Here is a 21,205-nt window from a genome sequence, read left to right as displayed (position 1 = left end):
GTGTATCATCTGATCCAGCCCTTACATTGTCCTCTTCCGTCCTTTGTTCCTGACTATAACTTGGAGATTCTCTATCATCAGACTCTCTCCTAAGAGAAGTCTGTGTCCGATCCACGTGCTCCTCTGCAGCAGTCGGCTTTCCCCCATCTCCTAGTTTAAAAACTGCTCTACAACCTTTTAATGTTTAGTACCAGCAGCCTGGTTCCACTTTGGTTTAGGTGGAGCCCATCTCTCCTGTACAGGCTCCTGCCATCCCAAAAGTTTCCCCAGTTCCTAATGAACGTAAACATGGACTTGAGAGCTTGTGTCAGGGATGTGCCTTTTTCCATACCCATGAAAATCCCAAATTTGGCCAAGATACAAACCTTTGTAAATCCGCAGTTCACACAAGCTCTGTAAAGAGTACTTAGATTTTTGCAGATAAATTCTCCAAACATTTTGCCAGAACTGACTATGCCTCAACACAGGGCTGAGCATAACTTTCCTTGCAATTGCATCTCTGTGTTGCTCTGGGCCATGCTGGGTGTGGGTCCAGGCAAACAAAATGAATCAGGGAGCTGGTCTGTCCTGTTCCCTCAGTAACTTCCTGCTTGACCCAAACATGATAGAGAAGAATGCAATGGGGACATGCCTGGGAAATGCCTGATTCAAATGCAGGACATGTGCTGAGGGTGGGCAGTGGATGTAGAATAGGACATGGATGGGGCAGAAATTTGGACTGAAGGCTGGCAGGGGGAGGGATGAGAAAGAAAATGGGAATGGAAGTGAGGAAGATAGGACTGGGTCTGGGGAGGAAGATAGACTGGCTAGGGAAGCAGACTGGGACTAGGACTTGGGGTGGGCACTGTGAGTCAGAAGGTGTGGGGGAAATGGAGATTGCATTAGGACTCGGGCGGGGGAGAATAGGAGACTAGGGCACGCTGGGCAATTAAACTTGGGCTGAGAACCAGAGGGGCTGGGGGAGGGGAAGATGAGGAGCTGGAGCTTGCAGGGCACTGGGACTAGTTGTGCAAAGAGATTAGGAAGAGGAGCCAGGCAGGAAGGAGAGACACTGAGATCAGACAAGTAGGCTGGGAAACAGACTTGGAGAGAGTCAGTTGGGACAGGTTACATGGGTGTATTTGTGTGGCTGGAGACCAGGACAGGGGATAAAAACAGATTAGATGAGGAGCTGGGAAGGCGGAGGAGAAGGACTGGATGGGCAAGGAGACTGAGGACAAAAAACTTGGGAGTATAATGGAGAGCTGAGAATAGAGAGTGAAACTAGGAGTGGCAAAGGGAGACTGTGACTGGGAGCCCAGGGGAATGAGACTAGACTTGCTGTGAAAGAGATTGGGACTGAGATATGAAGTGTCTGGTTTGGAGACTCGGACTGGCACAAGAAGCCGGGGGCAGGGAACAGACAGGATTGGGACAGGGCAGAAAGAGTAAAGCTTTGGGGAAATGGGCAGAAGAGTCTGAGCATCTCACCAGTACTCTACTGTCATCAAGTATCTGTGAAACCTGCTGGGAAACTGTTCTATGCAGATATAGGTAAGAAACCATTTTCAGGGTCTCTGCACAGGTACTACAGAGGAGAATGGTTTGGAAGAGTTATCAGAGGGAAGGGATCAGGAGGAGACTCCATCAACTGGAAGAGATGGGATGCATTGTCCTAGGGACGGAGGTTCCACGACCACCACTCTAATGAGGAGGAGATGGGTGGTGGTGGTCACAGACTCCCTCCTAAGGGGGATGGAGTCATCCATGTGCCGTCCAGACCGGGAAACTTGAGAAGTGTGCTACTTGCCTGGAGCTAGAATTCAGGATGTGACTGAGTGTCTGCTCTGACTGATCAAGCCTTTGGACTGCTACCCCTTCCTACTTCTCCACATGGGCACCAATGATACTGCCAAGAATGACCCTCAGCGTGTCACTGCAGACTACATGGCTCTGGGAAGAAGAATAAAGGAGTTTGAGATGCAAGTTGTGTTCTTGTCCATCCTGTCTGTTGAAGGAAAAGGCCCAGGTAGGGACCATTGAATTGTGGAGGTAAACGTGTGGTTACGCAGATGGTGGATTCTTCAACCATGGGATGTTTTTCCAGGAAGAAGAATTGCTAGGAAGAGATGAGATCCACCTAACAAAGAGAGAGGAGAGCACCTTCACAGCTAGGCTTGCTAACCTAGTAAGGAAGGCTTTAAATTAGGTTTGCCAGGGGATGGTGACCTAAGCCCTGAGGTTAGGTAAGAGAATACTAACCAAGGTTGCAAAATGAAGCATTCAAAAATTAGGAAAGACAGAACTAAAGCTGCCTTTGTAACTTTTTCATTCACACCTCTCTACTGTGTATCCACTATGATACAGGCTTTAATTACCAGATCACATATTGTTTCTTTCACGAGACCCTACCTCATTCAGTGCACAGAATGGACCTGCTTTGAAGATCGGTCAGGACTGAGTAGTACAGTAGACTATTGCCTGTAAGTCCCCTGCTTCATTTGCTGTGAGAGAGGTAAGGTATGTAGTAAATGGGGCAGGGGATTTCAGGAAGGAAAAGGTTAGGCAAGTCACTTAACCCAAACTTTTCATAGGTGGTTAATAAATAGGACTAAAGAGCTGACCCAACTTGAGACCCTAGGGTCTGATTTGTAGAAGTGATGAGGATTCACAGGCGCAACTGATGTCAATGGGAATGCTCCTTTCAGCACATAAAGTACTACATAATATTATGTACTCTAAAAAATCTGATTCTAAGTGTCTCAAACTGGGCACTCAAAATTAGTGGATACTTTTAATCTTCATTTGTGTCTCAGTTCCCCATCTGTATAATAGGTAAAATAATATCCTCTCCTCTCAGAAGGGCACTGTGAAAATAAATGTATTAATATTCATGAAGCACTCAAATACTATAGAGATGAGCTCCACAGAAATGGCCATGAGAGATAATTCTGTACTGAGAGAAGGGTTTGAATAGTTTTACTCATGGGGAAATTCTGTGCCACTGTGCATGCACAGAAGTCATAGCCCGCTGCAGATTTTTTTTCTCAGCAGAAAATACATTCTGCTGGATAGGCACGGCTTTGTGCCTTTTTCCCACTAGGGGTTGCTATGGCACCATAACAGAGAGCAACCACTCCTGGGAGGAAGCAGCAAACTGCAGATAAGAAACAGAGGAAGCTGCATTCCTCACAGTGCCCTGCCCATGGGGTCAGATGAGGAGGTATGGGATATGGGAGGGACAGACAAGTGGGGCTCACAGGGCTGCTGAGGAGGTCACATAGACTGGGGTTCCGAAGAGCTAGTGCAGGGGTCAGCAACCTTTCAGAAGTGGTGTGCCGAGTGTCCATTTATTCACTCTAACTTAAGGTTTCGTGTGCCGGTCATACATTTTAACGTTTTTAGGTCTCTTTCTGTAAGTCTATAATATATAACTAAACTATTGTTGTATGTAAAGTAAATAAGGTTTTTTAAATGTTTAAGAAGCTTCATTTAAAATTAAATTAAAATGCAGAGCCCCCCGGACCAGTGGCCAGGACCCGGGCAGCGTGAGTGCCACTGAAAATCAGCTCGCATGCCGCCTTCGGCACACGTGCCATAGGTTGCCTATCCCTGAGTTAATATGTGTGTGTGGGGGGGGGGCAACCTGGAGCAAGAGCTGAATGGGAAAAGGAGCACAGGGCCACATGGGGATGGGGATCGGAACAGAGGGCAGGGCCACATGGAGAGGGGCAGGGGGTGCAGGGTCACATGAGAACAGGGGGCACATGTGCCTGACTGAATGGGAGAGGCTAGGGGTCAGCCAAGATCTGCATGGGGGAGCCTTCCCAACTCCTTAACAATCCCTCCTGTCCCAAAAAAACCCTGTCCCACACCCAACAACCCTCTAGGGTCACTCCCAGGCTCCTCCCCAGCAATTACTTCCTTTTCCTCAGCTCCTCTATTACCCCCGATTCCCCCAAGCATTTGTACTCTTTTGAGGAGTGCGGGAAATACAGTTCTGTATTGGTAGTTTAAATGAATTATTACTGAGAGTTCTATATTAATATGTATTAATAGGAATCTATTTGTCAAAAAACATTTCCTGAATCTTCTTTGTTGTCTGTATTGTTCCAGAGATAGTTGCTGACAGGTATTTTGAAATAAATTACCAAAACTGAAACTGATATTACAATACTGTGTTATTTTGCCAAATAAAATATGCTGAATTTTGCAGAATTTTAAAATATTGTGCACAGAATTTTTAATTTCTTGTCAGAGAATTTCTCCACAAGTACAGTGTGCAGTAGATAAGGTCTAGGGACAAACACTGAACAATGAGGATAAAATAAAATATTGAATAGCGGCTCATTAAGTGAGCATCACCCATCTTGTAATAGTGTTCTTTCGTCCTTTTAACATTTTTTGTGTTCGTATAATTTTGGAGAGCTGGGGGGAGGGGCAGTATATAATCTATACAATTTAAATAATTCTTTTGAAAGGATGTGGTAAATCTTATGAAAATGCATATATGGATGCATATGTGTGTATATATATTCATAAATACACATGTATGTGTGTTATATATTTATAATATAAGTATAAATGCTAAGTAACATGAATAAAATATATTAAAACCCTGTAAATCACAGAACAAGAAGACATGCTAAACTTCAACAAGACATATTCAAATGAATGTTATGTCTATTTCTCAGCTTTGTCTATCTGTTGTCTAGCTTAAGCATCACTATTGCAGTTCTTACATACCTGAGTACTTGTTTCTTTGATGCTGTACAAATAAACAAACAATCTGCCAACTGCCAGTATTGGTTTCACCATGTTTGGGCATCATTCCCAAAAGTACATCTCCTGACAGCAGCACATCCTAAATGCTACTGGACTCTTGAAATGCATTTTGGCTGATACTTGACATTCCCAAGGGTTCCACTTTCCAGCAATGTTTACTTTAACATGAGCAGTGATCAAATCATGCATGACAGTTGAAAAGTGTAAATAACAATAATATAATAACATTTACTTACATGAAGCTTTTTAGTCCTATTTAAAGATGTTTCATATACATTGACTAATAAATCTGCACAACATCTTGCAAATTCACTATCCCCATTTCATAGAGGAGGAAACTGACACAGGTAGATTAAGTGGTGACTATGTCTAGGGTCATTGAGGGAATTAATTTAAAAGGTGGGATTAGAATTTAAGAATTCTTGGCTCCCAGTGCTGTGGTTACACTGTAAAAATGTTAGTTTGGGGTATAAGGGGGGGGGGGGGTAAAGGGCTGTTGTATTTTGTTTTTTTTTCCCTTGGAGAGTGGGAAATAGAGTAACTATCAGCTTTAATCTTTTCCAGTTAAACCAATCTTTATTTTGAGTTCAGCAGTGTCAAGGGACACAGATTTTATAGAAATGGACTGAATGATTGGATAAATAATAAATTCTCAAAAATGGAATTCTGGAAGTATCTTGCGGGAGCTTTGACATGAAAAGGTAGAATTACAAATCACTTCTTAAAAGGAAAAATGCACATATGAATGGAGAAGCAGTTTCACCAATTTTCTTCAGGTAATTTAATTTCTATCAATTGGGCCATCTCTCATGCCCAACCTTTTCTGAACCAGAAGAAATAGAGGCAAAATTTATGCACAAGAGTTTACATAACGTTGGATTTAAATCCAAGTGGGAATTAACTTTCTTATCCGAGAACCTTAATTTCCACATACGCCCTTGGGCAGGTATTTAAATATAAAATTTAATTCTTCAAGTGATTTTCTACTTTTATTCTTTTCATAGCTCTAGTATTTTTATGAGCCAGAAAGTGGCACAGCCCACATACCCACACAGGTGCACAAGAGGAAGGAAGAACCTCACACATACATCTCTGTGCAGGCTCCCCACCCCTCGATCCAGACATGAATGGTCAAGCAGGTGTTGTATGTTTATTACTCCCCATCTCAAGAGAGAGAGAGAGAGTGGATAGGAATAGTTGCGGCCTTGGCTCTCCTCTGGCAATGCAACAGTCAATACAGCAGAACCAGGGCAGATTACTATAATCCCCTGGAGTAAGGCAGGAGCAGAGAAGGGATAGTACCTTCCTGAAACACAATTCCTTTCCTAGATGGCATAACTACACATGCAGCTTTACCCAGGGCAGACTGTAAATGCACAATATACTGATAGTCCTAAATCACCTTAAAAAGGGCTCAGATATGAACCCTTGTGTTACTATCCTATATTCTGTATTCAGTCTCACTGACACCTCAACAAAAAGTAATTTTGTTTCTTGACTACACAGATTTTGTTTACCATCTAAATATATATTAGCATATATATAAAGTAAATTAAAAAAATAAAGGAAACTTTGAAGCTTATGTACAGAGCAAATGCCAGGGCTAGCAAAACTAATGCTGGTCCTAGATTTACCTACTGATTTAAAATTTAAAAAAAAAATAGTAAAATAAAAAAATGTTTTATAAACCCAGGGAAAAAGAATTTTCAGCACAGTACAGAAATTTAAAGCATTCCTTTCTTTAGCATCATCATTAAGATTTAATAATTTTATTTATCTAACCTCACAAGCTGGGCTTTGTTCAACTAGTTAATTCCAGTTATGAAGGGGGATTATACTTGTCTCCCCGAAACCCTAGATCAGTGCATATTCTATTTTTAGCCTCTGGTCATACTTCTCCTGTAAAAATAATTGGTCCCTGATCTGTATTTTAATTGGTCCATTGATAATATTCCTTTGTCAATAACTTCCTGTTGGATAATATTTGTTAAATATTCTCTATCTATTTCAAAATTTGCTAAATTTAAATATCCTAAGGCTGCTCACCAACAGCAGTGAAAGGCAATTCTTAGTAAATACAGGTGCCAGTTCTGGATATGGGCAGGAAAAGCTCTCCTGGACAAGAGGTAGAAAAGAAAATACTGGTTTCCATACAGAAATCTGTATAGGCAAAACTCCCTAATGAAATCAATAGGATTTGCTATAAATTTCCCCATGAGTACAGTGTGCCCTATATTTTAAAATAAGTCCAGTGCTTTTAAGCATCAGCCTTGCTGCTTTCAAAGAGTATGTTTGTTTCTACGATACTGTCAACAGATGATCTACTTATTGGACATTTCTGTCCATAACCAAAGAGAAGGAGAGCAAGAAAATGAGGAAAGGAGAAGAAAGAGGTGTGAAGAAGAGTTAAATACACTACTGAAAAGAAGTAGGCACCAGAAAAAAAAGATCTGTGGATAAAGTGTTCTTAGTGAAGGCTGAATACGAGAAAGCTAAGGGCAAATAATTTCTGGTCGCACTGCAAGGGGCAAGAAACTCATAATTTATAGCCTTTCTTACAAATCATACCATTGGAATAGCATCTTCCAAAAAAGAGCAAATTGGGACACTACTCTCCAAATCTCTGGGTATCCTGAGACCAGCAGAGAAATGCCACAGATCTCAAAGCATCAGTTAAGAACTAGACTCTCCAAGCTACAGCCTTGGCTCCTATCCCCAGGGGCAGCAAGGGGATGTAAAGATGGGGTGGGAGGTGCTGAAGTTCAGGTTAAATTCCCCCACCCTCAAATACATTCATAATTTTTTCATCCACCTTCATGACAAAAATATAGAGATGATCTGGTCACAAGATGTGGTATTAATATTTACTGTTATGAGGAAAAGTTCTTGCAGTGTTGTTTTCTACAGTGTACTGGGGATTGACTGAACTTATTTCATTAAGCTTAGATTGTGCGTGAGTTCTTCGCACTTTGGGGAACAGTGCTTACATCTGGCTGCCCTGTGGCAGGGCCGCCCGGGGGAAGGGGCAAGAGGGGGGGGCAAGAGGGGCAATTTGCCCCAGGCCCCGGCAGGGGCCCCCACGAGAATTTTTCGGGGCCCTTGGAGCAGGGTCCTTCACTCGCTCGGGGGCCCCAGAAAACTCTTGCAGGGCCGGGCCCCGGAGCTTCTTCCGCTCCCGGTCTTCGCTGGCAGGAGAGTCCTTCAGCTCCGGGGCGGAAGGACACCCCCCCCCATCGCATTACCACCGAAGCGCAACCCGGTCTTCGGCGGCGGGGCCCCTTCCATTCAGGGACCCGCCGCCGAAGTGCCCTGAAGACCCGCGGCGGGGGCCCCCCGCCGCCAAATTACCGCCGAAGAGCGGGCTGCACTTCGGCGGCGGGTCCCGCTTCGGCGGTAATTCGCTGGCGGGGGCCCCCGCCGCGGGTCTTCAGGGCACTTCAGCGGCGGGTCCCAGAACGGAAGGGCCCTCCGCCGCCGAACAGGGCCGGCTCTAGGCATTTCGCTGCGCGGGGGGCGCTCTGCCGCTCGTCGGTCCCATGGCTCCGGTGGACCTCCCGCCCACCAGAGCCGCCTGCCGCCCATGGCCCCTCTGGGCGGCCCTGCCCTGTGGTTGAGAATTCCTTATTTGTAACCTGTCCTTTACTTCAGATCAGTAGCACGCTTCTAATTTACCATCTGATTTTGAGACTTTATACATGTGTTTCTCCCATGCCATACACTGAATTACTATGTACTTCTGGTATGCTCAAACTGTATTGCTTCTAGTCCATGATTTTGAGTCTGGCAAGTCTTCTTCTAGAAAGTAGGGGGCTTCCTTGTGTTAGCCTGAAATAATTCAAGACATTCTCCCGCTATGATTAACATGCCCTAAGCTTGGGTGTGCCAGTCTGTACATACCATCTCTTCCTGAGTGAAGTTGTGCATGTATGTCCTACCTGGAAGTTCCCATTTGACTTCTGTCAAGAAGTGGCTCGGTGGGCATTCAAGTGGTTGTGTAAATCTGGCTTTTCCATCACAAAAGATCTGGTTCATACCTATTCATTCTGACCAATCTGCTCCACTTCAAAATAGAATGAACTGTTCCACTTAAACATTTTTTTCTCATTACAATTTGGAAAAAAAGAGGATACAATTTTCAATATGTTTAAGTCACTTAGAAAGTAAATGGATCTTAGATGCTTTTGAAAATAGGACTTTTGGCATTTCTGAATATTTTATCTGGAGCACCTTAGGAATCAGCATGAAAAGCAGACCTTTCCTAAAAGGTAACATGCACCTTGCCTGCAAAACCATCTGCAATATGTCTAAATCTTGTTATACAATCCTCCAATACTGTGTCATCAACTCCTCAACAATTTATTTTTTACCCTTACTGGAATGAAAGCAGGTTCATTCACGTAGTTGCTCTCAGTTACAGCCATGTTCCTATTCATTTACACTTTATTATATATACACTTCTACCTCGATATAACGCTATCCTCGGGAGTCAAAAAATCTTACCGCATTATAAGTGAAACTGCGTTATATCGAACTTGCTTTGATCCACCGGAGTGCGCAGCTCTGCCCCCCCAGGGAGCGCTGCTTTACTGCATTATATCCAAATTCATGTTATATCAGGTCGCGTTATATCGGGGTAGAGGTGTGTATATATATATTTGTTATAAAAATATGTAAATCAAACAGTTCAGTCAGGTTAGAAGTGAAACAGATTAATCATCAGTATGACTAGGCAAAAAGTAGAACAATACAACAAATACATAGAGATGCATATAGCCAATGTTTAGCCTCTATTAAAAATATGAAACAGATAACTCTAGAGGGAACATAGCTGTAGTTGACAGCAGAAATGTGGAAGAACAGGCTGCTCAGTGCACTAAATTAAAAAGGAAGAAAATTTTTTTTAGGGAATTAGCAACATGTTATAATAGAGGGGACTCTACTGCAACATTCAAATGTGCAGTAGGACGTTTTCTAGAAAGAGGCCAGAGAATAAGAATGTAGAAAATTTGCCGGAAGCAAAAAAGGAGGTGCAAAAAACAAAAGAAATAAGGTTACTGGGATGCCAGACAGGAGCCTTCTGTGTTCATTCAAGTTGGGACAAATGACACTAGAAATGAAAGGTCAGAGTATTTGAAGCTCAGGCTTCCTGAATTACCAATTAGACTGAAAAGTATAAAATGTACAGTGATCTTTTTCTGGCATATTACAAATTATCATACTAAATTATCCTATGGACCCGCCAAGACAGAATTCACACAGAAATAGAATGCTATATCAATGGGATGAAAAAAGCATGCCAACATAATAATAATTGGAAGATTCTGGGAATATTTGCAACAGTAAATACAAAAAGAAAATATATCATAGATACTAACAGTTATGAAGTGGAAGGTGCCTTCGTCAGATTTAGAAAAAATGAATGTGAGGATAATTAGAAAAACTTGATCAGGTGGACATAATATTATTATATATTAAATAGTATGGATCAGTGGCTAGATCTTCCAAAAGGCTTCTGCTGGAGAGATGCCAAAGAAGCTTAAACAATTGAGGATAATTAATGAAAATTACTTTAAGTAAAGAGAAATGATTCAGGCATAAAATAGGAGTGGATAGTCTACAGGGTAAATAAATGTATACCACGAAATAAAAATGCAGTTTGAACACATGGCCTTCAAATGCAGCTAAACAGATAAATTAAGAAGAAGCAAAATTAAAAACTGTATGATGCTTGCAAACGATTTCAAACAAGGGTAAGAAAATAAAAAAAAATACTGAAAAAGACAAAATGCAATATTGAAAGTATAGAGAAAGCATACCTACAAGTGAAGAGAACTCCAACTGTGCATTTCTAGTACTACAAATGCAAAGGAGTAGTTAAAATAGAAGCTAAAATGTCAAAGAACAATAAAAAATAAAATATAATTCATAATAGAAATGTGTGGGTATTTTACCAGACCCCCATGTCTACAGGAATTACAAGTAAAAGTGGCAACCAGAACTTACCTACATAGTATGTGGTTACTTGACTGTCATCCTTGGAAATATCTTCCAAATGCATTGAAATACAGTACTGTGATAAATGTGAAATTATCCTCTAGAATGTTTGAAATTTTGATCATGCAACAGTCTAGATCCAATCCAATTTTACCCTGGATTAAGTCTGAATTTTAAATGACCTTCGGATCCAATCACTCGGCATATCAAATCCAGTTGTTTAGACTCCTTGGAGTAAAATATATTATGTACAAGGCCCTACTTCATTCACAATATTGTGGAAATTGAAGACCCCGCAATATTAGGTTTCCACTGCAATTTTAATTTTATTTAGCTTACTTTGCACTGTCCATAATTTTTCACACATTTTGAGTATGCAGTTAGTACTGCACTAACATTCAATGCCTGTAAAATGTGAAAAGAAAGTGACTGAACTCAATTTCTACAGCAGTTGTGTTAAGACTTTTAGTTGTCTGAATTTTAAATTGTACTGGTCACTTTTTAAAAAAATGAATATAGGTGCAGCAAACTGGCTACCAAAAAATTAGCAGGTATAAACATAATACTTGAGTGTTTATATCGTTCCAGTAAATTTTTTGTAAACAATAGGTCAACACTGGCTGTTCCAAATCATCACTATTAATAAAGATCCATTATTACTTTTCCATGATTTTCCATGTCTGTTCGCAACTCAGTTGCAAGTACATGAAGATCATCCCGTGATTCAAGTAGGACTTAATTATGTATTGAATGATTGAGACCAGTTGTTGAGACTAAGTCTTATCTGGACCATCTCATGTTCACTATCTACAGGGGGTTAATGAATCACTTTCATACCTGTGTGCCCCCTTTCCCTCCCTTAATGAACATCAGATTGTTGATTATTATCTATTAGATTCAAAGGGACTCTTCTCCATTCTTTTTCTCTTGATTTGTGCACTAGAAAGATCAATAGCTTCAGCACCACGGATCATGCTCTTCTCTGCTATTTTCTCTCCTCTCTTGACTTCTATGACACTGTGTTCATTTGGGGTCTCTGTCTATCTTGACAAGCAATGTTTCAGTATGTCTTGATTGCAGAACATCTTCCTCTCCCTCCTGTTGGCACTTGTGCGCCCCTCTCTTTATATATGCTGGTGGTGACCTCATTACTCCTATAGTTTTGGGGGTTTTTTTAAATTTTTGACCAGTATGCAGATGATTCCCAAATCTACTCCCTATCTTCCCCCTCTGTCTAGTCTTGCACCTCCAAATGCTTTTCAATTTGTTCTGTCACCATGCTGAACTCAGTCTCTCAAAACCTGAGCTTTTTATCTTCCCTCTCCCCATATCCAATCTCTCACATGTGCTACATTTTTATCACTAAAATCCATCCTTTCCTCACTTCTGCTACACCTTGAATAAAGCTGTCACCTGGGTTACCCTAAATTTCCTCCTTTCAGCCTCCAAAAATGCAGCTGCTAAAGGAACCTTCCTTTTCAACTGACCTTATTACATTACTGCCTCAACACACACACACACACACACACACCCCTCCTTGAATCTTGTTCCTGATCCTCATCCCATATCAAATTCAAGGTTCAGTTGACTTATATCCAGAAGCCTTCCTATCATCATCTCCTAACCAATATTATCCACACACACATCCTAACCAGTTTTTTCTTGTCTTTTCCCATCTTTGTCTTTCTTAAATTGTAAGCTTTTTGGGTCAAGGAAGTGCTTTGTAAAGTGCTGTGTAAATTTGTGGCAAGATATAGTAAAAGCAGCAAAGAATCCTGTGGCACCTTATAGACTAACAGACGTTTTGGAGCATGAGCTTTCGTGGGTGAATACCCACTTCCTCAGATGCATGTCATGTCAGGAAGTGGGTATTCACCCACGAAAGCTCATGCTCCAAAACGTCTGTTAGCCTATAAGGTGCCACAGGATTCTTTGCTGCTTTTACAGATCCAGACTAACACGGCTACCCTCTGATACTTGAAGATATAGTAAGTAAATGGTAAATAATATTACTTAGCAGCTGTCATAAACAGATAAGAAAAGTTAATAGCACAGAAGTACTTTATATCTCTTTGACTGTAAAGGGTTAACAAGTTCAGTAAGCCTGGCTGTCACCTGACCAGAGGACCAATCAGGAGACAGGATACTTTCAAATCTTGAGGAAGGGAAGTTTTTGTGCTGTGCTGTTAGTTTTGGTTGTTGTTCACTCTGGGGGCTCAGAGTGAGCAGACGTGCAACCAGGTTTCTCTCCAATCTCCCTGATACAGGCTCTTATAAGTTCAGAACAGTGAATACTAGATAGATAAAGAAGTCAGGCTTATGTTTGTTTTCTTTATTTGCAAATGTGCATTTGGCTGAAAGGAGTTCAAATTTGTATTTTTGCTGAAAAGATTTTAATTTGCACTTGTATACTTAGGCTGGGAGAGTATTCCCAGTGTCTATAGCTGAAAGACCCTGTACTTATTCCATTTTTTTAAAATGTACAAAGATAATTTTTACTGTTTTTTCTTTCTTTAATTAAAAGCTTTTCTTGTTTAAGAACCTAATTGTTTTTTTATTCTGGTGAGACCCTAGGGGACTGGGTCTGGATTCACCAGGGAATTGGTGGGGAGAAAGGAGGGAAGGGGGAGAGAGAGGCTAAATTCTCTCTGTGTTAGGATTACTGTCTCTCTCAGGGAGAATCTGGGAGGGGAAAAGAGAAGGAGGGAGGAAGGTGAATTGTCCTCTCTGTTTTGTGATTCAAGGAGGTTGAATCACAGTGATCTTCCAGGGTAACCCAGGGAGGGGAAGTCTGGGAGAAGTAGCAGTGAGGGAAAGGGTTTACTTTCCTTGTGTTAAGATCCAGAGGGTCTGGGTCTTGGGGGTCCCCGGGCAAGGTTTTGTGGGGACCAGAGTACCAGGCACTGGAATTCTTGGTTGGTGGCAGCGCTACAGGTTCTAAGCTGGTAACTGAGCTTAGAGGAATTCATGCTGGTACCCCATCTTTTGGACGCTAAGGTTCAGAATGGGGAACTGTACCATGACAGCAGCGATGTGCTGCTTTTCATCAAGGAATCTCAAGGTTCTTTACAAAACGTGGGTAGGTATTTTTTTCCCATTTACATGGTAAACTGAATAGAAACGATGTTTAGTAGCCGTAATTGTGATCAAACATGTCAGGGAAAGCTTACGATTTGATTATGTACTGACTCCCACCACCTAAAGTGGAAAGAAATAAATGAGATACGGCTGATCTAGGAAACAAAAAGATTGAATGGTTTAATCATTCATAGTCTCGAACACAATTGACCCTATCCTGTGAAGCCACTTAAAAAAATAAAGTATATGCATAACGAAATCTAATTGAACGAACAATGCAGAGTTTTAGCAAGAGCAGCTTTTCTTAAACAATCTCAGACTATCTGGGAATTTAAAAATAAGAATGATACTGGGAACATGTGTGCTGCGACCTACTCTATTTTTTTTACATTTTTTTTGATTTATAAGGAATCTGAGACAGCTTTCTTTTTTCAAAGTACAGTTTCCCATTATAGGCACCTGACTATATTAAGAGATATAAAGATATCATACATAGGATATAGAGATGAATAAAGAAAAGACATTGTTAGGAAAAGGAAAAACCAGGTGTGAAAGAAGCTAGGTCCAGCAGGGACAGTAAGGGTCAGTGCTCAGATATTTCTTATTATCCTTTAATTAGAAAGAGAGAGGAACTGAATATTTAACTGATAGCAAGAAATTGTCATAAGCACTGAATGAAGATGGTAGCATGTGAAATACAACAGGATTGGGAACAACTGAGTAACTGGCTGGTGTATATAGCAAATGAAATGTAATGGGGAAACAGTTGGAAAATTAGAAGAGAGTCAGTCTTAGTATTGACCACCATGGGAAAGACATGCACTGCAATGTTTTCCTCTCAGTTCTAAATAACATAGTACTCACTAGACCATAAAAATAATAAGCACATTCATTTGAAGAACATACACCTCATACATACAGACAACTTTCCTCCCTGGAATAAGACCAGTTAAGTCAACACAATTACACCTGGGACGACTTTGGTGCACTGAGTCTAGATGAAGACAAACTCTGTTTCTAAATATATTTGAATGTAAGTACAGGGTTCAGATGATTTTTTTTTGTTCCTTCTGAGGCATATTTGTAATTATTACCGAGTTCATTGTTCAAGTGAGAATAGTGAATGCAAAGGTGGCTCATGTCAGAAATGATCTTTCACAACTGCATAAGTGGCAACTGGCAGCTGCCCTAGTATTGTAAGGTTATAGCACTGTTTGCTTTCTACAGTTAGAAGCTGTACATAGCTAACTTCACTTTTGAAGTATGAGCCATAATTGACATTATAGGTACTGCCAACCCCACAGGTGAAAAAAAAATTATGTGTCGGATCCCCCAAATCAAGAGATTTAAAAAAAACAAAAAATGCGTAGTTTGTGTTTTTTAACTGCCCCAGCCCATCTGCAGTGTGTGTGCGCGTGCAAGAGAGAGAGAATTAGTATTTTTCATTCTCCCAAATGTATTGGGAAACGTGATTTCGGATGCCACTGCAGGAGCTCTCACCCCAACATCTGGAGTCACAACATCTGCCTGTATCCAGCCCAGCAATTCATTCTGCCACCTCAACTTCCAAATCAATCCCATCCCCCAATTCCCTGAATCAGTTCTGGCCCTACATCTGATTTCCCATCCCACACCGCATTCAGTTTTGCCTGTCCCATTGCCCCACATCTGCCCACTGCCCCCCATTATTTTGCCCTCTCCAGTTTCCTTCCACCCCAGATCATTCTGCCCCCACATCACTTCAGCACCTCATTCCCAGCTCTGCTCCTCCTGGGGTTCTTCACACCTCTCCAAGGCCTAGGGAGACTGAAAACAGTTTCCCCTTCTCCCTCCTTAGCTGGGGGAAGCAGCTCCCTCTCAGGCCAGTGCAGCAAAGAAGGAGAGAGGAGCTGAGGAGCCCTCCCATTGCTCACCGAAGGGAAAAGGGGAAGCAGGGAGCAGAGCTGCACTGAGCTGCTGGGCCCTTTCTGCTCCTTCCTTCCCTCTCCCCTTCTGTGAGAATCACGCTGGGTTGCTGAAGTGAGGGGGGAAAGAGTGCAGCCTGTTTCCTGCAGCAGCTGTGATTGGCTGGTCTAACCCCAGGAGGCTTGCACATGGGGCAGGTAGGCCAGAGGGGATTGCCTCCAGGCAGGACTGAAGCTTCTCATGTCATTGCCAGATGGGCTCTACCCGTGTAAAAATCACATCATGTGCAAAAATATCACAAGAGTCGCAAACACTGTCCTAGCTCCATAGTCTTGAGTTTTCTCAATAAAAATGTGGGTATGCAAGGAGGTTAATCACATAAAAGTGGATATATTCTTGTTTAGGATAATGGTCAAGTGCCACAGGAGCATCTTCCCTTCATATGGAATCTCTCTAGCAGGATTTTGAAAATCTGAGGCAAACTGCGTGAATATGTATACTACAGATAAATATTACCTAAATCAATTACATTCTATTTTATCCAGTTTGCATGCCTACCTTTTTTAAAAAATTGCTTCTAATTATCCTTGTTTTATTTTAACAATCATTTGCTGAATTCATAGAAAATGATTTTAATAAAAAGGATCAGTTTTTATCTGTTTTACTAGTGGCCATGTTTTCCTGCATAAGAGTTTTCTGCAATTTATACATTAATAGGAAGAAAAGCCTAAAATGCAAAGACTTTTTAAATGTATTCTGCATAGTACTGCAAAATTAAGTGTTCCATGACTGCAGGATTTTTTTAAATTAGATTTTAAAGGCAAAATTTTAAGATACTGCCAAATAAATTGCAACAATAGAACTGCTCTGTGTTTATGGATGCAAATGTGTGTGAACAAATCAGGTACCTGAATAAAGTAAATACTACTTTGATCACACAAATATCAGTTTGCACAAATAAATGGTCTAATTCTCTAAACAAGCATGTTTATTTTGCAGATGCAAATAAGATTCCAATGACAGAAACTTTGACCTAACATCATTTTTTTAAAAGACTATCTAAGTGCTAAAAAGATAGATTCGATGATTATTTTACAGTGCCTAAAATGGTGTTAGACTTTACAGTAGATGAGACATTCCCTCCCCAGGACAGCATATATCTTGATTTCAGCTATGCTGTGATTCTGGAGCTAAGACAGGAAGGATAGGATTGATATCAATTACAGTATGCAGTTCCTGAGTGCAAGCATGGTGATAAGGATTTTTTTGTTTACATAAATAGAGATAAATGTCAAAGTGTGTGTGTCATTACTGGCTAATTTCTTGCAGCCATTAGGGTACAAATGAATGTTTATGAAAGTTTATCTCAGGAAAGGGTAGTGACGAGTAGAGATAATCAGAACTTATGAAAATGTTTGAAAGGTTTGGGTTTTGTTTTAATTCTGCATTAAAACAAAATTTCAAATCCTCAAAAGTTGTGGTGAAACAGAGTTTCTGTCCCACAATCAGTACCAATGACTAACGCTGGTTGAAAATTTTCTGATAAACCTTTTCTTTGATGGAAAATTAGGATTTGAAAAAAAAATTATGGGAAGTGTCTGCTTTCCTCAATTTTTTAAAAAATATTCATCCGGAATTAAAAAAAAACCTACATTTTGTTCATGTTTGTCTGAAAATTGTTAAGTTTTCATGTTTTTTATTTTTCCAAAAGAAGTTGAAAGTTTCTGTTGAAAATATCAGTGATTTTTACTGACATTTTCCATGGGAGGAGGGGGAGGGCACAAGACAATCAAAAGCCGCTCATTTTCCAACCCACTATATCGGTGATCTTTTGAATCAATTCAGGATAGATGCACCATGTGGAAAAAGCATGTATGGTTATGGAGGATATGAACAAATGGGACTGTAAAGACTGACATGAACGTAATGTGATAAGAGAGAAGAGTCTCTTAGATAAGTAGGGAGTGGCAAAAAAACCCAAACCCCTGATTTTAGCAATGTGGACAAGTAGCAAGATTTGAACCACAGTCCATACATGAAGGAAGAGGGCAAAGAAGACAGGAAGATGTCTAAGATTAGTCCTATGTTATGGATATGAGTGATGGGGAAATGTTGGTTTTGTCATCAGAGGTAGGAAATGGAGGAATGGAGAATGTAGATGAAAGCTAATGAGCTACGTTTTGGTCATATTAAGCTGAAGCTGACAATGAGACAGCCAAAAAAATGTTGGAGATGGAAGTTTAGCTGGAGAAAGACAAGTCAAGAGAATAACAGAGATGAATTTAAAACCTCTTTACATCATGGTTTATGGAATATTTAGATAAGTTTAATGTATTGAAGTCAGCAGGATCTGATGAAATTCATCCTAGGATATTTAAGGATCTGTTGTAGCAACACTGAAACCATTAGTGAGTATCTTTAAGAACTCAGAGTACAGACAAGGTCCCAGAGGACTGGAAAAGGGCAACCATAGTACCTTATCTTTACAAAGGGGAACAAAGACAACCCAGGACAGCCTAATTTCAATACTGGAAAGATACGGGGACATATTATTAAACAATCAACGTGAAAGCATCTAGAAGATAATAGAGCTATAAGTAATAGCCAACATGGATTTGTCAAGAGCAAATCATGCCAAAGCAACCTAATTTCTTTCTTTGACAGGGATATTGGATGGGGGAAATCTGAAGACATGATATATCTTGATTTTAGTAAGGTTTTAGATATAACACCACATGACATTCTCATAAGCAAACTAGAGAAATGTAGTCTAGATTAAACGACTATAAATGGGTGCAAAACTGATTGAAAGACCATACTCCAAAAGCAGTATCAGAATTTGCTGTGAAGTTGGGGGAGGGATATCTTGATGAATGCACCCTTGTATTCACACCCTACACACTATTGTAATAATCTTGTACAAAATATGCCTTGTGAGGTGACATTTGAAAAACTAATAACTCACTGGTCAATAATATCATGATGAAATGTATGCAGCAACATTCTGTGTAAACTTAAGAATGTAAGTTGAAATTATGACTGAAATGTGGTTTCCTGTCAAATCTAGGGAGGGGATACCTGTTTCTCAAAAACAAAGGACAACCTGATACTGCCAGCCAGGAACAGATGGTCCTAACATTTTAGTAAACAACAGCATGGAACCTCCTCCACCACAAGACTCCATTACTCCAACCACACAATGGGAGTGGTAACCCTCAGGAAAGTACATTTCAAAGGGTGACTGTACTATAAAGTAGGAGGCTAACCCACCCTTAGGTACCTCTCCCTAACTAGTTCTCTTTCTTTTTCACCTAAGACAAAGGAACCCACCATTTGAGTTGGGGAGAGATCCTGACCTGAAATTTGGTCAGCACTGTGGTTGGAAGCATGTGGTAAGAATTTTATCTTAAACCAAGTCTAGTTTGTTAAGATTTACCACTAGAAAGCATTTTATCTTTATTTCTTTCATACTCACTTCTGACTTTAATGCCTTGTATTTGTACTCGTACTCACCTAAAATCTATCTCTTTGTAGTTCAATAAACTATTAGTTTATTCTTTAATTGAAACTAATCCAGTGCTGTGTTTAAACTGAACTGTGTGGATAACTCCATTTAAAGTAGAAAATTGTTGTACATGGATCTCTTACAGTGGCAACGAATCGCCAATATGTGGACTGTCCAGGAGAGGGCTGAACAGCGCAGAACACACATTTTGGGCACAAGATCTGGGACTGGGAGTGTGTTGGGGTCACCCTGCAAGTGTGCTGGCAGGCTGTAGCTACACACACACACACACTCAGGGTGTGACCTAAATGCTGTTTGTGAGAGGCCCAGTTTGGGAGTTACAGCAGCAAAGCATTCTAAAGTACTGCAAGGCAGGTAGTTAAAAGTCCATCACCAGTCTGGATTGCACCCTGGAACATCATACATATCTACTGGGGTCCCACAGGAGTTCGTCCTGAGTTTGGTATTATTGGATATTTTCCATTAATGACTGGATAACTAAGTAGAGAGTATACTAATAAAATATGCAGATAACTTCAACCTGGGAGGGGTGCTAGCACTTTGGAGGAGAAGGATCTGAAGATGAGGTAGAATTCAAAATGATCTTGATAACTAGAGAATTGGCCTGAAATTAGAGAAAATTCAGTAAAGACAAGTGTAAAGTACTACATTTTAGATAGGAAAAATCCAATGCACACCTACAAAAGGGGGAATAACTGGCTAGGCAGAAGTACTGCTGAAAAGGTTCTGTGGGGTATAGTGGATCACAATTGAATATGAGTCAAAATGTAATGCAACTGCAAAAAAAAGGCTAATATTATTCTGGGGATGTTATTATTAAATATTATTAAAAGGAATGTCATATTGTAAACCAATAGGTATGTCCTGCACAACTGCACACTGGCAACTCCTCAGCTGGAGTATTATCTCTAGTTTTGGGCACTTTAAGAATGATGTGGACAAATTGGAAGAGAGTTCAGAAGAGAACCCACAACTGATAAAGGTTTAAATACCTGACCTATGAGGAAAGATTAAAAAACTGAGCCTGTTTAGTCTTGAGAAAGAAACGTGAGTGGGTGACCTGATAAACAGTCTCCAAATATGTTAAGTGTTGTTATAAGCAGATGGTAATCAGTAATTGTTCTCCACGTATACAAAAGTTCGGACCAACAAGTAACAGGTTTAATCTGCAGCAAGGGAGATTTCGGATTAGATATTTGGGGAAATAAACAACTTTTCTAATTATAAGGATAGCTACTTACTGAAATAGGCTTCCAAGAGATGTTGTGCAAGGCACGTCACTGGAGGTTTTTAAGAACAGGTTAGACAAACATCTGTCAGGAATGGTCGAGGTGTACGTGGTCCTACCTCAGCAAAGCGGGTTGCACTAGATAAACTCTCAAGATCCCTTCCAGCCCTACATTTCTATGCTTGCTATCTATTCATATTTTCTGATATTTCAGCTACATTGTTTGACAACATTTTTAGTCCATGTTGCGGATAATTAGTTGGTCTGTCTTTCTTCAGCTGCTTGGATGATGCATTAAAATAGGAGACACACAGCATTTTTCTATTTAAATTACTAGTTCCAAGCTTAGTTAGTGTAATTGCAATGAATATGCAAAACATAGATGCAAGAGATTCACCTAATCTTAAGAAGTAAAAGTAGATTATTTGAATCTTGGCTGATGATCCCAACTCATAGCATGTGATACCAGTTTATTATTTTATTTAATCATTATCAGTTTAATCCTTTTCTCTCACCACTGATGTGCTTAATATTTGCTATATATTCAAGCACACTAAAGACATACTGGAAATTTTTTTTTTTTTAGAAACCTCAATAGTGTCATTTTCCAGAGTAATTTTTCTTTTGCTAACTCACTGGTGGCATCCCACATAAACTAAGCTACCTAGCATACTTATATATAGTGTCCTACCAAATTCACTGTTCATTTT

The 21,205-nt window shown here is 40.4% G+C and overlaps 1 protein-coding gene and 1 long non-coding RNA gene across 5 annotated transcripts in view; one reads left to right on the top strand and one right to left on the bottom strand.

Annotated features, from left to right (window-relative positions):
- Window positions 1-21,205, bottom strand: part of GRIK2 (glutamate ionotropic receptor kainate type subunit 2) — a 598,580-nt gene that overhangs the window by 217,732 nt on the left and 359,643 nt on the right. The window lies entirely within an intron of this gene.
- On the top strand, window positions 28-6,459 carry LOC115648417. Its single transcript, XR_003999549.1, has 3 exons — window positions 28-38; window positions 1,492-1,496; window positions 6,331-6,459. It is a non-coding gene; the product is annotated as an uncharacterized LOC115648417 (long non-coding RNA).

The sequence above is a fragment of the Gopherus evgoodei genome, chromosome 3 (assembly GCF_007399415.2).
Source record: "Gopherus evgoodei ecotype Sinaloan lineage chromosome 3, rGopEvg1_v1.p, whole genome shotgun sequence".
In the NCBI taxonomy this organism is placed as follows: Eukaryota; Metazoa; Chordata; order Testudines; family Testudinidae; genus Gopherus; species Gopherus evgoodei.
The sequence above is the reverse complement of the archived record's forward strand: the minus strand, read 5'-3'. Positions and strand labels throughout refer to the sequence as shown.